The 19,645-nt window shown below is 42.4% G+C and overlaps 1 protein-coding gene across 1 annotated transcript in view; it reads left to right on the top strand.

Moving 5' to 3' along the window:
• Positions 1-19,645, top strand: part of GABBR2 (gamma-aminobutyric acid type B receptor subunit 2) — a gene marked incomplete at its 3' end in the record, with an annotated part of 516,320 nt that overhangs the window by 38,799 nt on the left and 457,876 nt on the right. The gene's annotated exons all lie outside the window — the stretch shown is intronic.

Raw genomic sequence — 19,645 nt, 5'->3', positions numbered from 1 at the left:
TGTTAAAGTCCATGTATGCTTTTGCTTTCAAGATGGATGATTTAAAATATGAAGTTTAGTGTGTTTGCTCAGGCAGTAAGAAATGCAAAATGACATGTGATATTTGACTGATAAGAGAATACTGTCACAAAATTAAACAATAATAATTTCAAATGCAATAGGAAATATGATCCAAAACATTCTCCTCTTCTTGCAGAAAGAATGATGATCCTGGGTAGGAAACCATGTAAAAAGAATCTTTCTATGAAGGAACTTGTTCCACATAACCGTATTTTATTATTCTTCTGATAAGTTCTTTGAAGATGCCTATTTTAACGGCTGTTGAAAATCTATTGAAGATCTGGAAGACAATCTGCATTAACAAACTTGCCTCCTCTGTACTTTTGTAGGATTGTCAAATACAATCTTAATTTGCCACAGGCATTGTATGTTTATTAAAAGTGACATTTTCCCATTTTCCTCCAAGCATATGTGCAAAGAAAACTAAATTAGAGAAAAAAGACTGTATGTAATGCCTTAATGCTCCTCAGTTGCAATATTTCCGAATTTTCTTAAAGTGAAGACCTGAAACAGACTCTTCCAATTGCTACCTGTATGGCAAAAGTTTTTAATTAAAGCAACATGAACTGCCTGCATAATTCTTGCATAACTGATTTTCAGATTGAGCACTTCATCTCTGTGTGTATGCGTAGGCATATATATATTCAGATACGTACACATATACATGCTTACAAACTTTCCACATGCTCGACAGTACTTTTTTCCCCAAAAGCCACAGTTGCTAACCGTAGAATGGGTTAAGTTTATGTTATAGCCTATTTCTATCTTTTATTATTAAGACCAGATGTAATGTACATTAAGCTTGATCATTTTATAGCTTGATGGTTTTATCCTGGACATTTGCTTTACAAATCTAATTTAATACAGATAGGTTTATTTGATCTACACTATGTAAAGTCTTATGCATGCACAAGAGGAATTAGTGAGATTAGTGTCTGTGGGCACTCTGCAGGGGATTCAACATACAGCAATAATTTGGGTCACGATACCTTATAAAGTCAATGGTAGTAAGAATTTTTAGCATAAATTTAAGCTGATGCATCATTCCAACAAGAAAAACTTTCGGACTTTTGACCCAGTAAGTATCTCCTGCAGATCATAAATGTTTGGTTAACACCTCCTTCTGGAAAATCCATTCATCTGTCTGGGAAGAGTTTGCCAAAAGTGCATATAGCCAGATTAGCCTCTTACATGGCTGGCTAAGTGTAAACAAGGCACTTAATGCTAACCTGTAGGTCATGCATCAGAGGTTCAAATACCAACGAGGTTCTTAATTTCTTTGCCTCTTTCCTAAATATACAATCTCGTGTTGTATGCAAATCAGGTGTGTGTGTCTAAGGAATATTAAGAATATTGATAATTAGTTTTTTCGTTGTATATCTTCAAGTGAATAACAGCAGAATTGATCAGAAATTTTAATTTCTTGGTAAAACTGTGACTAATGCATAAGCTCTTTGCTCAATCAAGAACATGCTCTTCTGGTTTTCATACATTCATTTGAAATGCTTTATTTGCTTCAAAAGGATTAATCTTAATAGCTTTAAAAATGAAAGCCTAAAACTAGCAGGAATTGTTGGCTTAGGACCTACAACAGGGAATTAGTGACTTCCCACTCACCACTAATGAGTGGATTTTTTTTAAGCTCTGTTTATTTATGAGCACTGTTGAATACAAATTCTTTTTGAACAAGTTATTTTAGGGAACCTGCTCTGCTTGACTTCAAAAAATATTAAACAACTGTATTAACAAAATGCCATTTGCCCAAATGGCAGCATAACTTCATCTCACATTAAAAAAAAAAAAGCAGCATGCTTAAAGAAGAAAATAGCTAGATTATTAGTAACTATAGACTTCTGAAAAGTTACCTTCAAAAATGAATCTTTTCTTAGCATCAGGTACTTCTTGGGCAACCTAAGAAACAAGTACATACTATCACGCACTGTCATTCTATTTTCAATATACGACACAAACATTCCAGAAAATTCATATTTAAGGTGGTCAGTAAAGTCATTTGCTGATATTGAAGTCTGCATGCCTTGAGAATATTAGGGGAAAAAGAAATTCAGTTATTTGGGATAGCATAAGTATTCCTCTGTAAAAGCTTCCTCTAATATACCAGTTTTATTCCTTTTTCATGCTGGCAAAAAGGAAAGAAATTTGAACAGAATAAACCCAGACTAATAGTGGGGTCAATCAGATTCTGTATTTTAATATATGAGGACAGAAGTAAAAAAAAAAATTTGTTTCTTGGCTTTTGAGAATTGACCGGTAACAGTCTTACTGTAGGGTTTTCTTCCAGATTTCCTGTTTTGTATCCACAATGTGTAAGAGAAAACTATTTAGCCAAGCTCAAGCGATTTTTTTTTTCTTTTGTTCTTCCACGACCTCAGGTTTTGTTTTAAAATTTTATTTTTCATCACTGTTATGAATTGAAATGTTCTTTTTCCTGTAATGTTGTCATCTTCTCAACTTCATGCCTTTTCCCTTGTCATGTTTTTCTGCTTTTGTAGTTTTGATCATGATGTCCTTTTCCACCTTTTTTGTCCTTGTGCTGTAGCACTGGCGCGTGCTGTTTCTGGCGTGCAGCCTGCTCTGGTGAGCGTTTCTGGGTAGCGCTGGTCAACACGGACACTCGAGGCTAACACAGGAGTCCCAGGAGCCACGTGAGCCACAGGTGAACTCGGTTCAGCCGAACCCCAAGCAGCCAGCCGCTTCCCTTGTCCCTTTTGTGGATGCACTTTAGTGGTGGGCTGGGATTCTTAAATAAGGGCTTGCCTGTGTCTTCTTTCTCTACATACCTAACAATCCTGAAAAACAAATTACGTTTCACCGGGAAGCAGAACTGCACAGCTCTGGCCATCTGCTGCTGCTTAGCAGGGGAGCGATTCTGCTCCTGGAACAGCGTGCCAGAAAGGTCAACTAGTTTTAGTTGCTCAAATTACTCTATTGACAGGTTGACCTGTAATCGTCTTCTTCCGCTGTAACAAATTAAAACTCAGTTACAGTGGGTAATGATTTTCTCCATTATCTGTAAGATGGAGGTGGGATAATTTACAGCATTCCCATTCTGTACTAGAATTGCCCGTCAGGTTAATTTGGGGGAAAAAAATTACACTGTGATAAAATCCATTAAGTGGATTGTACTCCAGCTCCTACATCATCCAAGTGGATATCTCATTTTGCATTTCTGAAGTGATGTATACAATAAAAAAGTGTTCCCGTTGGTGTTTTTGCTAAAATATGTATACATATGCACACACAGAATTCCTGATCATTGTTTGGCACTGGCAAAGGTGTATCTTGGGGAAATAACTCTCCAGATCATTACAGAAGATATATAGAATATATATTCAGGATGTATATTTACTATATAAACATTTTTTAAAAGTTTTAGTTAGTGCATGCTACCAGAAAGTATTGAAAGGTGTTGCTGCCTCACAAGGAAGAGAATGTCAAGCTTGTCATTGAAATAATTTAGGTTAAAAGTGCAGTATTTGAATGATAAATATATAGAAATGTATGGAAAAGGACCCATTTACACGCAACATGCGATTGTGTTAGCATCTGCAAATGTAGCACTGATTTTTTCCCTTGTTTGTCCCTTGGCAGTTTCCAGCTGAACTGCTATGCATCAGACTCCATCATTATGTCTGCCAGCTGCAGTGCAACATGGTTTTAGAACTTTCTGTGATTTCAGCAGTGAAGCACAGAAAGTACTTTACTGGCCAAATAAATTAAAAAAAAAAAAAGCTAAAAACTTGAATTGAGATATTTTTTGTATCCATGGTAATGATGCTCAGTAAGGCAGGAAGCCTCCATTACATTGTCATTACTGACAGCTCGCAACAACTTAACTTACCCAGTTCTGAGTCGCCCGATACACACAGGATCAGCTCCTGCTCCTAGCACCACTTTTTGCCCAGTTCTACCTGTGCTACTCATACAACAGTCGGCTCCCTCAAGATTTCTTTTCTGAATCTCCAATGCCATGATGCTGGAAAAAAAAGTACAAAAGTTATACAAAGGTGTCCCTCAGGTGGTTTCCTTCAGATCCCTTGAAATGGTGACCTTGCTGGATCTCCCAAGATGAGCAGATTCTTTCCTTCTCCCCCTCAAAAGAGTATTTTCATGTGTATTATCAACACTCTTTAAGATGTACTATAACATGAAAACTGCTGGATACCCTGACCCTGAAGTAACCCTAGAGAGGCTAAGCAATCTGGGAAAGAAGCGGCAAATTCAGGAGGGGTGGGGGAGATGACAGATACTAGCCAGAGAGGGTTCTGAAATATACTTTCTTCAACCTTTAGTACTGCTGGCATGAAGGTTTTTGTTGTATACTTATGCTTTAAGTAATATATGTGAAATATATATTATTATATATAATTCCATTATAATTCCATATTTATTACATTATATATAATATGTTTTTTATATATAATATATATTATATATAATTCCATTATATATATATGTGAAAATGATAGACCGTTTCCTTGCTTCTCCGGGGACAATGCACATACTTCTTATTTTTTCTAGCCTTTTTTTATCAATAGCAAATGTATACCTGTTTGTATTTATGCTAGTGGGTTGTCCTGTTGTTTTGTTTTATTCCAAAATCTGAATAGCATATAGATGGCAAAGCCATGATGCAACTGGAATGAAACGTAATTCGTGTCTTCCCTGCCTCTCTTTAAAAAGAAGAATGAAAATTAAAGCAGTTGAGTTTAGAAAACACAAATGAGAACTGGCTTTAAGTGTGCGAGTAGACCCGCTTATGCAAATCTTTGGATCAGTCTTCAGAGAAAGTACTACCATTGAAAGCTATAAATATGTTTTAATTCTTTGTGAATGAGGATCAGTGTGAGGAGGTGTATAACTCCAGCTTCCATTCAGAACAATTTTATTCCATTTTAATTTTAAACAGTTATTAAAATTAGATAGTGTTCATATTTCAAAGTACATCTTTAGGGTTGGGCAAAGGCAAGGTACATTTATATTTCGGGTGTAACTACTAGTCAAGCTCTATAGCACCTTTTATGGTTTTAAATTTTCTTTTGGGCCCCTTCCTCCCTTGTGGCATTAGATGAAAAATTCAAACAAAAGCTGAACTGACTACAGCAAAACATGGTTAAAGTGGCAGACAAGTAGAGAAAATCCTAAAAAAAAATCTTTAACGCAAAAATACTTCAGGAGACATTTTCACCAGCTTTCTTAACATATTTGCAAATAGGTGTTTATAGTATGCTTAACTTTTAGGTAGGAGCCTGCTTAAAAATATGATAGTATGGGCTCTGTCCAGCTAGTCTTATACTTTACAATAATCGTAGACATGTTGGCTTGAAGGCACCGCTGGAGTTCATCTAGTCCAACTTCCTGCTCCACGTAGCACTCTTGCCCACACTCCAGTGGGGCAGCCGCGGCTCATTAGCCAAACCTCAAAAGCCTCCAGGGTGGAGACTCCACAGCCTCGCCCAGCCACCTGCCCCGGGGCTGCCCTCGTGAAAGCGTTATTCCCAACGTCCAGCCGAATCTCCCCGGCTGCAGTTTGTAGCTATTGCCCGCTGTTGTGTCATCTGCCAGGACTATCGTCTCTGTAGCTCCTTTTTTTCCAAGTAGCGTTACGCTGCCGCTCCGCCCGCTCTCCTGAAACCTAAACCAGCCCAGCTCCCCCAGCCTCTCCGTGCTGGGCTGCGTGCTGCCGGCTGCTGACCAGCCTGGTGGCTGGACTTTGCCGGAGACCCAAAGCTAGGCAGAGTATTCCAGACACGGTGCCAAATAGAAGAGAGTAATATCTTCCCTCTTATACTCTAATTACATCTAATTATATTACAGGCTAATTGCATCATGTCATAGTGTTTGAGAAGTATTTGAGAAATATGGCAAGATATTTTCTAAAATAATGCTGTTCTTACAAGTTCCACAAAAAATGACGTGCACTTTCAAGAAGTCTTGCCAGCACGAACAGTACTGCATGGATCTGAGAAATCAATGCACATGTCTTCTTTATGGTAATCGTAAAAAATGACTTTGAGACGCAAGGCTTACTTTCCTCAAACTTAAGGTGAAGTTCACACTTGATTACGCTGCAGAAGGAAGGCAACGTGGAAGGTGATTGCGGGCTAGTTTAGTCTTTGCTTTCTGGCTGCGGACTCACAAGTCGAGTGCGCGCAACGTACGCATCTCTTGCGTTGCTGTTTTCAGGGAGGACAGCACAGGTGAGCTCTGTGATACCTCTGTGCGTGCAGAATGCCTTCCATCTCTTCCAAACAAGATGTCGCTGGTCTCCACAAATGTGTTGAAGATGATATGAGGGGTTTGCTTCGCTACTGCTTTTGACATCAATTTTTAGTTGTCTAATTAAATGGTCATATTACTTAAAAAATGTATTTTTAAAGCAGAGAAGATTAATTACTCAAAAACTAGTACTGCGGAGCTCATCTTAATTCCATACAATACACTTTATAATTTTTAAGGATATTAACAAAACAGTAGATGCATCCTATCACAAACTTCATCTGTAAGTCACGTGTAAGCTTCTATGTATAAATTGTATTTAATCGGAATCTTTTCTATAACTGCTTCTAACCTCTTGACTTTCTTTGAAGTCCTTTGTCCAGTTTGACATTTACAACAGCTCTCATTTTAATAAAAATGTGGAAATGTTTCCTGTTTTGCTTGCTTTTTCTTTCAATTCAACTTTAAAGGATACTGGTTTCTTTTAGAAATGTGTTCATTGTGAGCAACCAGGTGAGAACTGGGGTTTAAATGAAATACCACTTGACATAAAGAGGCAGGGTCAAATCTGCTTGTAATTATAAAACAGTTTAGGACTCGGTGTCCAAAATGCTTAATTTTTTTATGTTATGATTACAAGAAGGGTCCTGAAAAGAGTACTTTTTCATATGATGTAACTTTAGTAACCACAAAGATGTTCCTATCCCAGAAATCTTGTTCTCGTGGTACGAGATGTATGATAACAGTGGCATGCAGCCAGTGTAAAAAAGCACAATTAATGTAAGAAAAGAAGTTAAACAGATTGACAGGTGCGTAAGGATTTGTAAGTGTCCTGTTGGGACATATTTAAAGGAAGTATTTGAAAAGGTGTATTTTTGTGCGTAGACACTTTTCTGTAACATAATGTGTGGAAGAATGAAGATTTTTGTAGGGAAGATGACAATTGGACATTAAAAGCTGCTGTTGTTGACAGTGAGGAACCAAGACGTGATGCATTAACCGTATATTGAATTATTTGGGGAGTTATAAACTGTAACAGCACTAAAGGGAGAACCCCTCAGTATTTTACTGTATTTATTATACCCAGCCCCATGTTTTATACAGCGAATAAGGTAACATGAGTAACAGTGAGACCAGGAGCTAGCCATAATAATAAAAAAATAACTAAACAAAAACATGCTTTATGAGAGGAGGGTGGAAGGAGAAACTGTACTTTAGACTTTTTTTTTCCCCCTCTGGATTCAGAGCAAAAAGTAAAATTTTCCATTTTTACAGGGAAAAATCTCCCCCTGTACACATAAAACCCATAATCTTCTGGAAGACAAAAAATGTTTTTTTTTACATTACTGAAATTTTATTTATCTGCTTATGTGACAGAATAATCCAGTAGATCTCATATCCTGCAAAATTCAATGTGATGTAAAATCTTACATATTGAAAGAAGTAACTGAATGGCCAAGCAGAACCAAGGGTTTGTTTAAGAAGAAGAAAAGACTGAGTTTCAAGTCATTGAGAAGAACAAGCTGTAGGGTAAGGAAAAACTAGAAAGGTGAAGAGGTAAGAGTTGGAGAAGGAGAGAGGAAGGGATAAGTTAAGGTTGAATTTCTGGATTGGGTGGATGAGGTGGAGCAGTTGATAAAGAAAAACAACTGTCTCGGTTGCACTGACAGACTGAAAAAGTAGTAGGTGAGAAGGGGACGGAATAAAACCTGACTGGGCAGCATGACTGATGGCATATTTCGTTTAGAGTGCTGGGTTGTTTTTTTGGTTGCTTGCTTTAATTTTTTTATCTCCTTCCTTTAATTGGATGGACTTGTTTGGGCAGGACCTCAGTGGGGATGGGAGGCTGCTCCTGTTGGGGTAGGTGAACAGAGGTCTGCCCAGAGCATCCAGGAGGCTGTGGGGAGGAGCAGGGACCGGAGCACCAGTGACAGAAATGACAGAAAAAATTTCCTAGAGACAGAGGAGGCTGGGCACAGTTTGCTGCAACTCAGAAAGTCACCGAGTTGGCCAAGACTGGGCTGTGAAGAAAGGACCTGCCCACATTTGCTGTTGTGAGAACGATAAAATTGAAGCAGACCCAGAAGTTGTCTCTCTCAACTATCCTGATGATTTCCAGTGATTGAGGGCATCCGTGTCAGGCTATTAGTTCTTTCCAGAACATAACTCTACAGTCAATGTGTTGTATTAACACTTCCAGTGCTAGTTAGGAAAATAAAATCATTTAAATATGTAGTCAGAAAATTGTGTCTATCATTCCTTTGTCTGCCATATAAAATAACAAATTTTTTGAATTCTTGATATAGATTCTACCTGGGATGTAACAGTCCCTGTAGCTTTCAGGCTAACCTTCCGCTGCTCCAAAAGACAGACAATTCAGCCCAGTTAGATGAATTTGAATACACCAGCCAAACAATTAACATGGGGGAAAAAAAAAATCTTCAGATTCAAAGTACTGATGCTTCCAATGCCATAGCAACTACTGATATTTTAAAATGTTTTTTTTGTGTGCTTTGGTTTTTTTGTGTGTGTGGTTTTTTAATATTGCTTTCTCAATTCATTCCTTGAAATCCCCATTCAACAAAAAGCTTTCTGTTTTTTGATTGACTGTTTTCAGCAGCCACTAGAAGTGCTGATTTCTAACTCTAGCTACTGAAAAAAGGATGACTGAAACGGTCTTCAGGTAATTTTTCCAGATTACATTTTTTTGGAAGAAACAGAATCTTCATAGGAAGCCCGAGGTGGGAAGTTCTTTTGAAATAATGGTCACAGTACCGGTTTCATGGATCTTTTTGAGATAAGGTGCAATACCAACGCTTTCTCCACCTCCTCAAATGTCCCAGTAGAGTTTTTAATGCAGTAAGTAACATGGCTTCTTGATTTAAGAGACTACTCATGTCCTTTAGCAAAGACTCTCGTTACAGTAGCGCACTCGCAGGCTGTGTGTTAGCTGCTAACGAGCAGCTAACGCTAACGAGCGTGTTTGCTTGATGCGCTGAAGCCCTGGCACTGCAGTTGCGTGGATGGGGTAGCCTGGTGAAGTACGTGGTGGCCTTTGCTCAGCTCTCCTTCCACCAGAAACCGGAGCACAAGAGGACGGAGGGGATGTTGCGCCCTGGGCCCCATCCCACACTAAAATGACATGGGTTGGATGGCGATGGATGCATCTTACAAAATAATTTACTGCTCTTTCAGCGCTTTGTCATAGAAAAATGTTTTAATACACATATTCAATCTACTTAACTTTGGCTGTCTAAAATTTTTCTGTTAACAGGATTGAAAGGGGAAGGGAGGAAAGATTATGCCTAAAAAGTTTTAATTGCAGTCTGCTAAGATTTTACTGTTTTTTGGAACTCAATATATAGTCACCTTCCAGTTGAGATTGGCTTTGGTATATTTTCAAGGAAAATTTGCCTTGCAAAGTATCCTGGCCACCACCTCATAAGGTTATTGGCCTGAGCAGGTCTTTGGGCCGACTCAATGGCTCAGTTCTTATCAAGATGCAGGGGAACCTAGTCTACCAAGGCAGCTGTGGTTTGGGTTTTGTTGTTGGTTTGGTTTGGGTTTTTTTTGCGGTGGTGTTCCCCCCACAATGAAAGCAAATGTTTATTTGTAAATGTTTATCTTCTAGGATAATGTGATGTTTATCTTCCAGGAGTGCAAAACCCTACCACACTGCCTGTTGTTTTCCTCCTCATCATTTCAGCATCTTTTTGAAAGTAGATGAATATACATATCATGCAAATTAGGGTTCATAAATCAATACATAATAGTATTTGCATTACTGCAGATGCAAATTTTGAGGTCAAGGTACAGCTGTTTAAAATACTTTTATAAGTATCCCTCTTTACCTTGACAAAAATAACTCATTTCTGGGAGCAATGACTGCCATGCAAGCCACTCAACTATTTTAGATAACTTGTTTTTGCTTTGTGATGCTATTTGCGATATCCAATGTGGCTCATCTGTGCAAATGCAACAGGAAACTAATTTGCTTCCTGGTAATCCTTCTGGTTCAGAAGGCCAGCCCTTGTACGACATCGTTGTAACTCTGCTTGTACAGTGTCTGGATTAAACAGTGTCGTGGTTTAGCCCCAGCCGGCAACTAAGCACCACGCAGCCGCTCGCTCACTCTCCCTCCCACAGCGGGATGGGGGAGAGAATTAGGAAAAACCTCGTGGGTTGAGATAAACACGGTTTAATAGGACAGAAAGAAAGAAGGGAACAATAATGATAATACCAACAAAGGAATGTATAAGAACAAGTGATGCCCAATACAGAAATTGCTCACCACCCCGTGATCGACAGCCCGTCCCCGAGCAGCGATTTTCGCCCCCCCGGCCAACTCCAGTTTATGTACTGGGCATGACGTCGTATGGTAGGGAATATCTCTTTGGCCAGTCTGGGTCAGCTGTCCCGGCTGTGTCCCCTCCCAGCTCCCCGTGCACCCCCAGCCTGCTCGCTGGCAGGCCAGCACAAGAAGCTGGACTGTCCTTGACGGCTCAGCAACAACCCAAAACATCAGCACATTATCAACAGTTCCTCATCCCAAATCCAAAACACAGTCTCACACTAGCTTCTGTGAGGAAAACCAGCTCTATCCTGGCTGAAACCAGGACAGTATCCACCCCTTATTCCATACCATTTACGTCATGCCCAGGTCCTATACTTTTCAATACATTCCAATTATTCATTATTACTCTTCCTGTCCTTTAATATATACACACAGATATCACTCTCTTAGTCCATGGGCCATCACTTAAAATGTCTATGGAGTTCAGTCAGTCCATGACTCTGGGCTTCATCCATCATAGCAGTCTCTCAGGGCAGGGGAGATGGTATGTGGTGTTGGATTGTCATCTGGCATGGTCCATGTCCATGATCTGCAGGTCGAAGATGTCGATCTCGAGGGATTTGTTGGGCGCAAGCTGCTGAAGCCAGTTCTGGTTTCATCACTGCTGCACGTTGCTTGGTTTCAGTGAAGCTCATTCTTCATCAGTCTGGGTGATTCTTACTATAATACCATTGATATGGTAGATAGCAGCCATAGTAGTAATGTCATTCTGAACAATTAACATAATACAATTCAAATCATTGACTGTTTTCACCCAAAATCAAGTCTCCTTGAGGTACACATCGGACTTCCCCATCCTTCCGCATTACCCACCAAGTGCACTCAGGTCCCTGGGCAAAGGCAATCCCACGAACGGGTTTGCCTTTTCCTAATGCAGGAGTAACCCAGACTGTCTTCCCCAGCATGTTTCTCACATGCACCACAGGGACTTTATCCCCTTCTACAGTACGTAGAAGTTTTGATTGGGCAGGGCCGGCTCTATTAGTAGATCCCCTAGTGTTGACTAACCAGGTGGCTTTGGCTAAATGTTTATCCCAATGTTTGAATGTCCCGTCACCCATTGCTCTCAGTGTAGTCTTTAACAGTCCGTTGTATCGTTCAATTTTTCCGGAAGCTGGTGCATGATAGGGGATATGATACACCCACTCAATGCCGTGCTCTTTGGCCCAGGTGTCTATGAGGTTGTTTCGGAAATGAGTCCCATCGTCTGACTCAATTCTTTCGGGGGTGCCATGTCGCCATAAGACTTGCTTTTCAAGGCCCAGGATAGTGTTCCGGGCGGTGGCATGGGGCACAGGGTATGTTTCCAGCCATCCGGTGGTTGCTTCCACCATGGTAAGCACATAGCGCTTGCCTTGGCGAGTTTGTGGAAGTGTGATATAGTCAATCTGCCAGGCCTCGCCATATTTATATTTCAACCATCGTCCTTCATACCAGAGGGGCTTTAACCGCTTGGCTTGTTTGATCGCAGCACACGTTTCACATTCATGGATAATCTGTGCAATAGCATCCATGGTCAGGTCCACCCCTCGATCCCGAGCCCATCTATATGTTGCATCTCTTCCCTGATGGCCTGAGGTGTCATGGGCCCACCGAGCTATAAATAATTCACCCTTATGTTGCCAGTCCAGATCCACCTGAGCCACTTCAATCTTAGCAGCCTGATCCACCTGATGGTTGTTTTGATGTTCTTCGGTGGCCCGACTCTTGGGTACGTGAGCATCTACGTGACGTACTTTTATGACGAGATTCTCTAGTCGGGCAGCAATATCTTGCCACAATTCAGCAGCCCAGATGGGCTTGCCTCTGCGTTGCCAGTTGCTCTGCTTCCATTGCTGCAGCCACCCCCATAGAGCATTTGCTACCATCCATGAGTCAGTATAAAGATAGAGTACTGGCCATTTTTCTCGTTCAGCAATATCTAAAGCCAGCTGGATGGCTTTCACTCCGCAAACTGACTTGATTCACCTTGTCCTTCAGCCACTTCTGCAACTCGTCGTATAGGGCTCCATACAGCAGCTTTCCATCTTCGATGTTTGCCTACAATACGACAGGACCCATCAGTAAACAGGGCATATTGCCTTTCGTTCTCTGGCAGTTCATTATATGGTGGAGCCTCTTCAGCACGCGCCACCTCCTCTTCCGGTGATATTCCAAAATCTTTGCCTTCTGGCCAGTCCATGATCACTTCCAAGATTCCCGGGCGATTAAGATTTCCTATTCGAGCCCGCTGTGTAATAAGCGCGACCCACTTACTCCACGTAGCATCAGTCGCATGATGCGTAGAGGGGACCCTCCCTTTGAACATCCAGCCCAGCACCGGCAGTCGGGGTGCCAGGAGGAGCTGTGCTTCAGTACCAACCACTTCTGAGGCAGCTCGAACTCCTTCATATGCCGCCAATATCTCCTTTTCAGTTGGAGTATAGCGGGACTCAGATCCCCTATATCCTCGACTCCAAAACCCTAGAGGTCGACCTCGAGTCTCTCCTGGTGCCTTCTGCCAGAGACTCCAGGTAGGGCCATTCTCCCCGGCTGCCGTGTAGAGCACATTTTTAACATCTTGTCCTGCCCGTACTGGCCCGAGGGCTACGGCATGAACTATCTCCTGTTTGATTTGTTCGAAGGCTTGTCGTTGCTCAGGGCCCCATTTAAAATCGTTCTTCTTCCGGGTCACTTGATAAAGAGGGCTTACAATCAGACTGTAATTTGGAATATGCATTCTCCAGAAACCCACAACACCCAGAAATGCTTGTGTTTCTTTTTTGCTAGTTGGTGGAGACATAGCTGTTATTTTGTTGACCACATCCGTTGGGATCTGTCGACGTCCATCTTGCCATTTTATTCCTAAAAACTGGATCTCTTGTGCAGGTCCCTTGACTTTACTTTGCTTTATAGCAAAACCAGCTTTCAGAAGGACTTGAATTATTTTCTTCCCTTTCTCGAAAACTTCTTCTGCTGTGTTGCCCCATACGATGATGTCATCAATGTATTGCAGATGCTCTGGAGCTTCACCCTGTTCCAGTGCAGTTTGTATCAGCCCATGGCAAATGGTAGGGCTGTGTTTCCACCCCTGGGGAAGTCGATTCCAGGTGTATTGGACACCTCTCCAAGTGAAAGCAAACTGTGGCCTGCACTCTGCTGCCAAAGGGATCGAGAAAAACGCGTTAGCAATATCAATGGTGGCGTACCACTTGGCTGCCTTTGACTCCAGTTCATATTGAAGTTCTAGCATGTCCGGCACGGCAGCGCTCAGTGGCGGCGTGACTTCATTCAGGCCACGATAGTCTACTGTCAGTCTCCACTCTCCATTAGACTTTCGCACTGGCCATATGGGGCTGTTGAAGGGTGAGTGAGTCTTGCTGATCACTCCTTGGCTCTCCAGCCGACGAATCAGCTCATGGATGGGGATCAGGGAGTCTCTGTTGGTGCGATATTGCCGCCGGTGCACTGTTGTGGTAGCGATCGGCACCTGTTGTTCTTTGACCCTGAGCAACCCCACCACAGAAGGGTCCTCTGAGAGACCAGGCAAGGTGGACAGCTGTTTAATTTCTTCCGTCTCCAAGGCAGCTATACCAAAAGCCCACCGGTACCCTTTTGGGTCCTTGAAATACCCTCTGCTGAGGTAGTCTATGCCCAGGATGCACGGAGCCTCCGGGCCAGTCACAATGGGGTGCTTCTGCCACTCATTCCCAGTTAGGCTCACTTCGGCCTCCAGCACAGTCAGCTGTTGGGATCCCCCTGTCACTCCGGAAATACAGATGGGTTCTGCCCCTCTATGGCTTGATGGCATCAGGGTACATTGTGCACCGGTGTCCACTAAAGCCTTATATTCCTGTGGGTCTGACGTGCCAGGCCATCTAATCCACACAGTCCAATAAACTCGGTTGTCCCTCTCCTCCGCCTGGCTGGAGGCAGGGCCCCTCTAATCCTGCTCATAGTACTCGTTACCCACTTCTTGTAAATAGGAATCAGAAGTCCCTTCAAGAGGATCAGAGGTGAGATCAGCTCTTCTATTCTTTCTGGGAAGCTGCCCACTGGAAAGTGGAGCGACGATTTTCCTCGAGGAACCTGAACCCCCTTTTGTAATTGTTTTTCCTTGCAGCTCGCGTACTCGTGCCTCTAGGGTCGAGGTAGGTTTTCCATCCCACCTCCTCATGTCCTCTCCGTAGTCACGCAATTGAAACCACAGGGTGGCTCGTGGTGTGTATCCTCTATATCTTCTCTCTTGAACAGAAGAGCGCTTACTCCTAATGGCTGAGACACTGGTCCGTATGGGTGGAGGGTAGGGCATATCCTCTTTGAATTGCCGGAACTCTCGGGACAGTTTCTCTATAGCAGAGACGCAGGCCCGTAGGGAGGAAGAGAGACTTTCTTCGTATTGCCGGAGTTGGCCAGCCAATTCATCCACCGTTGGTCTCTCTCCGTCCTTCCAGGCCATTACTGCTAATGAGTTGGCATATGATGATGGTGCACTCCGTACAAACTTCCGCCACATAGGTTGCGTGCAATTGACTTCATCTGGATCTTTGGATGATTGTCCATTGTCCAAGTCACCATAAATCACTTCCAGCACCGCTAGCTCCCTCAGGTACTGGATACCTTTCTCCATGGTGGTCCACTTGCCTGGGTGACATAGAACATCTTCCTTGAAGGGATACCTTTCCTTCACACCCGATAGGAGTCGTCTCCAGAGGCTGAGAACTCGTGCACCTTTTCCAATTGCTTTGTCAATGCCCCCTTCCCTAGAAAGGGATCCCAGCTGCTTGGCTTCCCTACCCTCTAATTCCAGGCTACTGGCCCCATTATCCCAGCATCGGAGCAGCCAGGTGACAATGTGCTCACCTGGACGACGGCTGAAATCCTTTCGCATATCTCGCAATTCACTCAGGGATAGAGATCGGGTAGTTACCGTCTCTTTTATAAGTTCTTCCTCTTCCTCCTCTTCAAGCGATGACTCGCTCTCTTCCCTCTTCCGTGCTTGTGATGGCCCTGCTTCAGAGCACTCTGCCTCCTCACTCTCTTCCTCTGGCTCCTTCTTAGCAGGATCTTCCTCCTCCCTTACTAAACGAGCTGACTTCCGCTTCCAAGATTTCTTCTTTTGTACAGGGGCAACTGATACCGGGATGGGCTGGTCCTCTGGTTCAGCTGCAACAGTCTGAGTAGCTACAGTGCCCGCCGTGGGGGTTGGAGTAGTGGCAGTGCCCGCCGTGGGGGTTGGAGTAGTGACAGTGCCTGCTACAGACGTTGGAGTAGTCACAGTGCCTGCCACATTGCCATCAGACCCAGAGAGCCCCTCTCCCCTTTGCACAGTGTTAAATAGGGTTCGGTAGGCATGGGCCAGGCCCCAGCACATGGCAATGATTTGTGTCTCCTTGGAGCTGCCAGGCTGACAGCATACTTCTTCCAGATATTCTGCTAGTTTATCAGGATTCTGCACTTGTTCGGGAGTGAAGCTCCAAAACACCGGAGGTGCCCACCGCCCCAGGCATTTGCCCATGCTGTTCCACACACCCTGCCATTCATAACTATCCAGCCTTGGGGCAGATCTCCAGGTGATATTCTTAAATTGCTTGCCAACCTTAGACAAAACTGAAACCATGTTCCCCAGAAGTAGCAATAGAGGTATTTTAACCAGCCAAGGGTGTTCAAAATACTGAAAAATTATTGTGATGAAGGAGGAAATGTTATGATAGAGGGTAGCAAAGGTATCATTCTGCATTTCCTCCATAAAAAACCTTTCAGAGGCAGAAGTATAATTGCTAATCGTCTCCACAAGACTGTAGCCAAAATACAGTAACGGCTTTAGTACAGAGCTCAGATGATACCACATTAAGCTCAAGGTCAGTGCTCTAAAAACAAAATTCACAGGCGAGACATTACTAATCATTGCAGAGTACAGCAGCCCGCAGAAACCAACACCGATCCTTAACATGTACAGCAAAGACGAGAGCATGATGCAAATCAAACTGATATTGTGACCTGCAACCGTTATTATCTCAAGCCTCGGGCCCCACGTTGGGCGCCAAAAAGGACTGTCGTGGTTTAGCCCCAGCCGGCAACTAAGCACCACGCAGCCGCTCGCTCACTCTCCCTCCCACAGCGGGACGGGGGAGAGAATTAGGAAAAACCTCGTGGGTTGAGATAAACACGGTTTAATAGGACAGAAAGAAAGAAGGGAACAATAATGATAATACCAACAAAGGAATGTATAAGAACAAGTGATGCCCAATACAGAAATTGCTCACCACCCCGTGATCGACAGCCCGTCCCCGAGCAGCGATTTCCGCCCCCCGGCCAACTCCAGTTTATGTACTGGGCATGACGTCGGACGGTAGGGAATATCTCTTTGGCCAGCCTGGGTCAGCTGTCCCGGCTGTGTCCCCTCCCAGCTCCCCGTGCATCCCCAGCCTGCTCGCTGGCAGGCCAGCACAAGAAGCTGGACTGTCCTTGACGGCTCAGCAACAACCCAAAACATCAGCACATTATCAACAGTTCCTCATCCCAAATCCAAAACACAGTCTCACACTAGCTTCTGTGAGGAAAACCAGCTCTATCCTGGCTGAAACCAGGACAACAGCGATTCCCTTACAAGCAGAAGCAAACATGAAGTCTATGTTACATGGGAAATTAATTCAACTCGCACAAGCTTCTTGCTCCTTGGGGTGGAGCTGTGAAACAAAGGAGAACAAGGAGTAATTGTACAAATAAAGATCTGGACATTCATTTCAGAGTTAAGAAATTAAAATCTGCCAGAATGTGCGGAAGGAGAATGAGTGAAGTAATAGGCTGATATCAGTACTAGAGGCATATCCAGGCCTACGACTTTAATAATGATGTATGTCTGCTGCATATAGTAACATTTATGACCTCATGCTACAATGTAGGTTGTCCTTTATAAAAAACCTGGATACATTAGGCAAAAGCTGGAAAATATCATTTGGAGATCAACTCTGCAGAAATACTACAACAGCAGTGTCTTTGGAAGAAGAAATCAAACCAAATTGATAGGCTGGGGGAAGCAGAATCTTTAAAATGAGATCATATGATCTTCAGATGGAATCAACAGTGTAACAACTTTCACAGAAACACAGGTAAATTCCTTGCTACCGACTCGCGGATTTTTCACTTCATGTTAAATTATTTCTAACTGAAAATTGTTAAAAAGCTCTCAGTCACACAGGCAAGAGACTCAGTGTTAAGTGCTTCCCCTTAGAATGCTTTCAAGCAATAGTTTACAAAAAAACCCAATTATTTTTTGACCTTCTAGATGCCTTTTGTCTGATAGACCTAGCTTTGAAGGACATTTTGCTTTTTTCCTAGTGCTATAGTGGTGCCAGTGACATTAGTTGTATGAGGCCTCAGGGGGGTTAGATGGAAACACAGATGACACTATAAGGTTTGGCTGAGGAAATTCTTGATTGTCATCTGATAGCGTAATGAACAACAGAAGGTGTCAAGTGTTATTACAGTTGATGGGCCTCAGTTTTCTTGTCACAAGCTTGAATGCATCTAATCCTCTTTGCAGCACAGTTTCCACCATGACAAGGCAGGAAAAATTGTCAGGATGGCCAAAAACCTGGGCCTTGGGTTTGTTTGTTTTTTTGTTACTTGGTTTTGTTTTTTTGGTGTGTCGTTCCCCCCTGAGATGGAGAGGGATAGGTAAGTGGGAGCATATCAGAATAACAAAGCCTGCAGAAAGAATAGTAGACTAGACAAAAACACCAGCAGAAGGCAAGGGCAACCTTCCAGTACAGCTCATGTTACACCGTATATGGACTATCTTGTTTATAAGCTTTGAAGCCAGCAACAGCTGAAAATGTGATTGCAAGCATCAAGCCAGTGGTAGCAAATCGAATATTTCTGTGCAGAGATGGCCATATTCCTGGGGTTTCCAATATTTTTGCTAACCAAGAATGCACCTGGCATCTAAAAACAGAGGTAAGGCATGAAGGGCACGAGAAGACACACATGCAAGACTGGTTTCTAGCAACAGGTGGCAGATTCAAATGTACAGGTGACTGGTTCAGCAGCTACCTAGCATTGTGGGTTGATACAAGGTGACCAAGATAAGGAAATAAAAATCATTCCAGACAACTTACCGAGGGAGTTGCAGCCTGGAAACTATTTAAAAAGTGACAAAATCCTATAAAGAGCTGAATAAAGCAAACTATAAACTTTTTATTTATCAGTGGAAAAAATTTCATTGTATTCCAGTAAAATAAATATGTCCTTTATGAAAGTGATTAATGTAAAGGACAGAAGCCTACTAGCATAAAATAATGCTTTGCTGTTCATTAGTCTGAATGTTTTATGCAACTGGTATTTAAAAAAATGTGTTTTATCTAACTATGAATAAAAAGGGAATTAATAAAGAGATTGGAAATAGAAAGGGCAAAGATAACACAACATCATGTAGTTTTATAAGCTTCAAATAGCTACTTGAACCAAAAAGAATCCCTCTGAAAATTTTCCTTTCAGTATGTTGCCATAAGTAAGCCAAATTTTACTACTGTAATTCCTTATTCTGTGTGGCCAGAGGCACTGGCCAGCACTTAATGACAGAGACAAGAGATTTATAGCTGAGGCATAAATACAGTGAGTAGCAGCAAGGTTATATATAATGGAAGTGCAAGTCATCTACCTCTACGACCACAATTCTGAAAGAATAAACACTAAAACTGTTGTCCTTAAGGAGTGATTTGGATTGTTCCTATGGCCTGGTTATGAGGATTGTTTACTTACTAAAAAGACTTGAGCATTAGCAAAAATAATGCAAGAAAAATAAAAATCAAAGCATGGAAGCATCTTGAAGGCAATCATGAAATGAAGAACAGCACCTGGAATAAAATAATGGGTGAATTTTAAAGTGGTCTAAAAACCTCTACAGTCTTTACACCCAACTCATATCACTTTGTTTTGGTTTTTTTCAATCCTTGTAGGGAGAGAATCAGCACAGGAGCTCCCCCAGTGAACAGCTAACTGGGAAAGACTAGC

The sequence above is a fragment of the Phaethon aethereus genome (assembly GCF_964289735.1).
Source record: "Phaethon aethereus genome assembly, chromosome: 2".
NCBI classification, from domain to species: domain Eukaryota; kingdom Metazoa; phylum Chordata; class Aves; order Phaethontiformes; family Phaethontidae; genus Phaethon; species Phaethon aethereus.
Note: the sequence above shows the minus strand (reverse complement) of the source record. Positions and strands in the feature narration are given on the sequence as shown.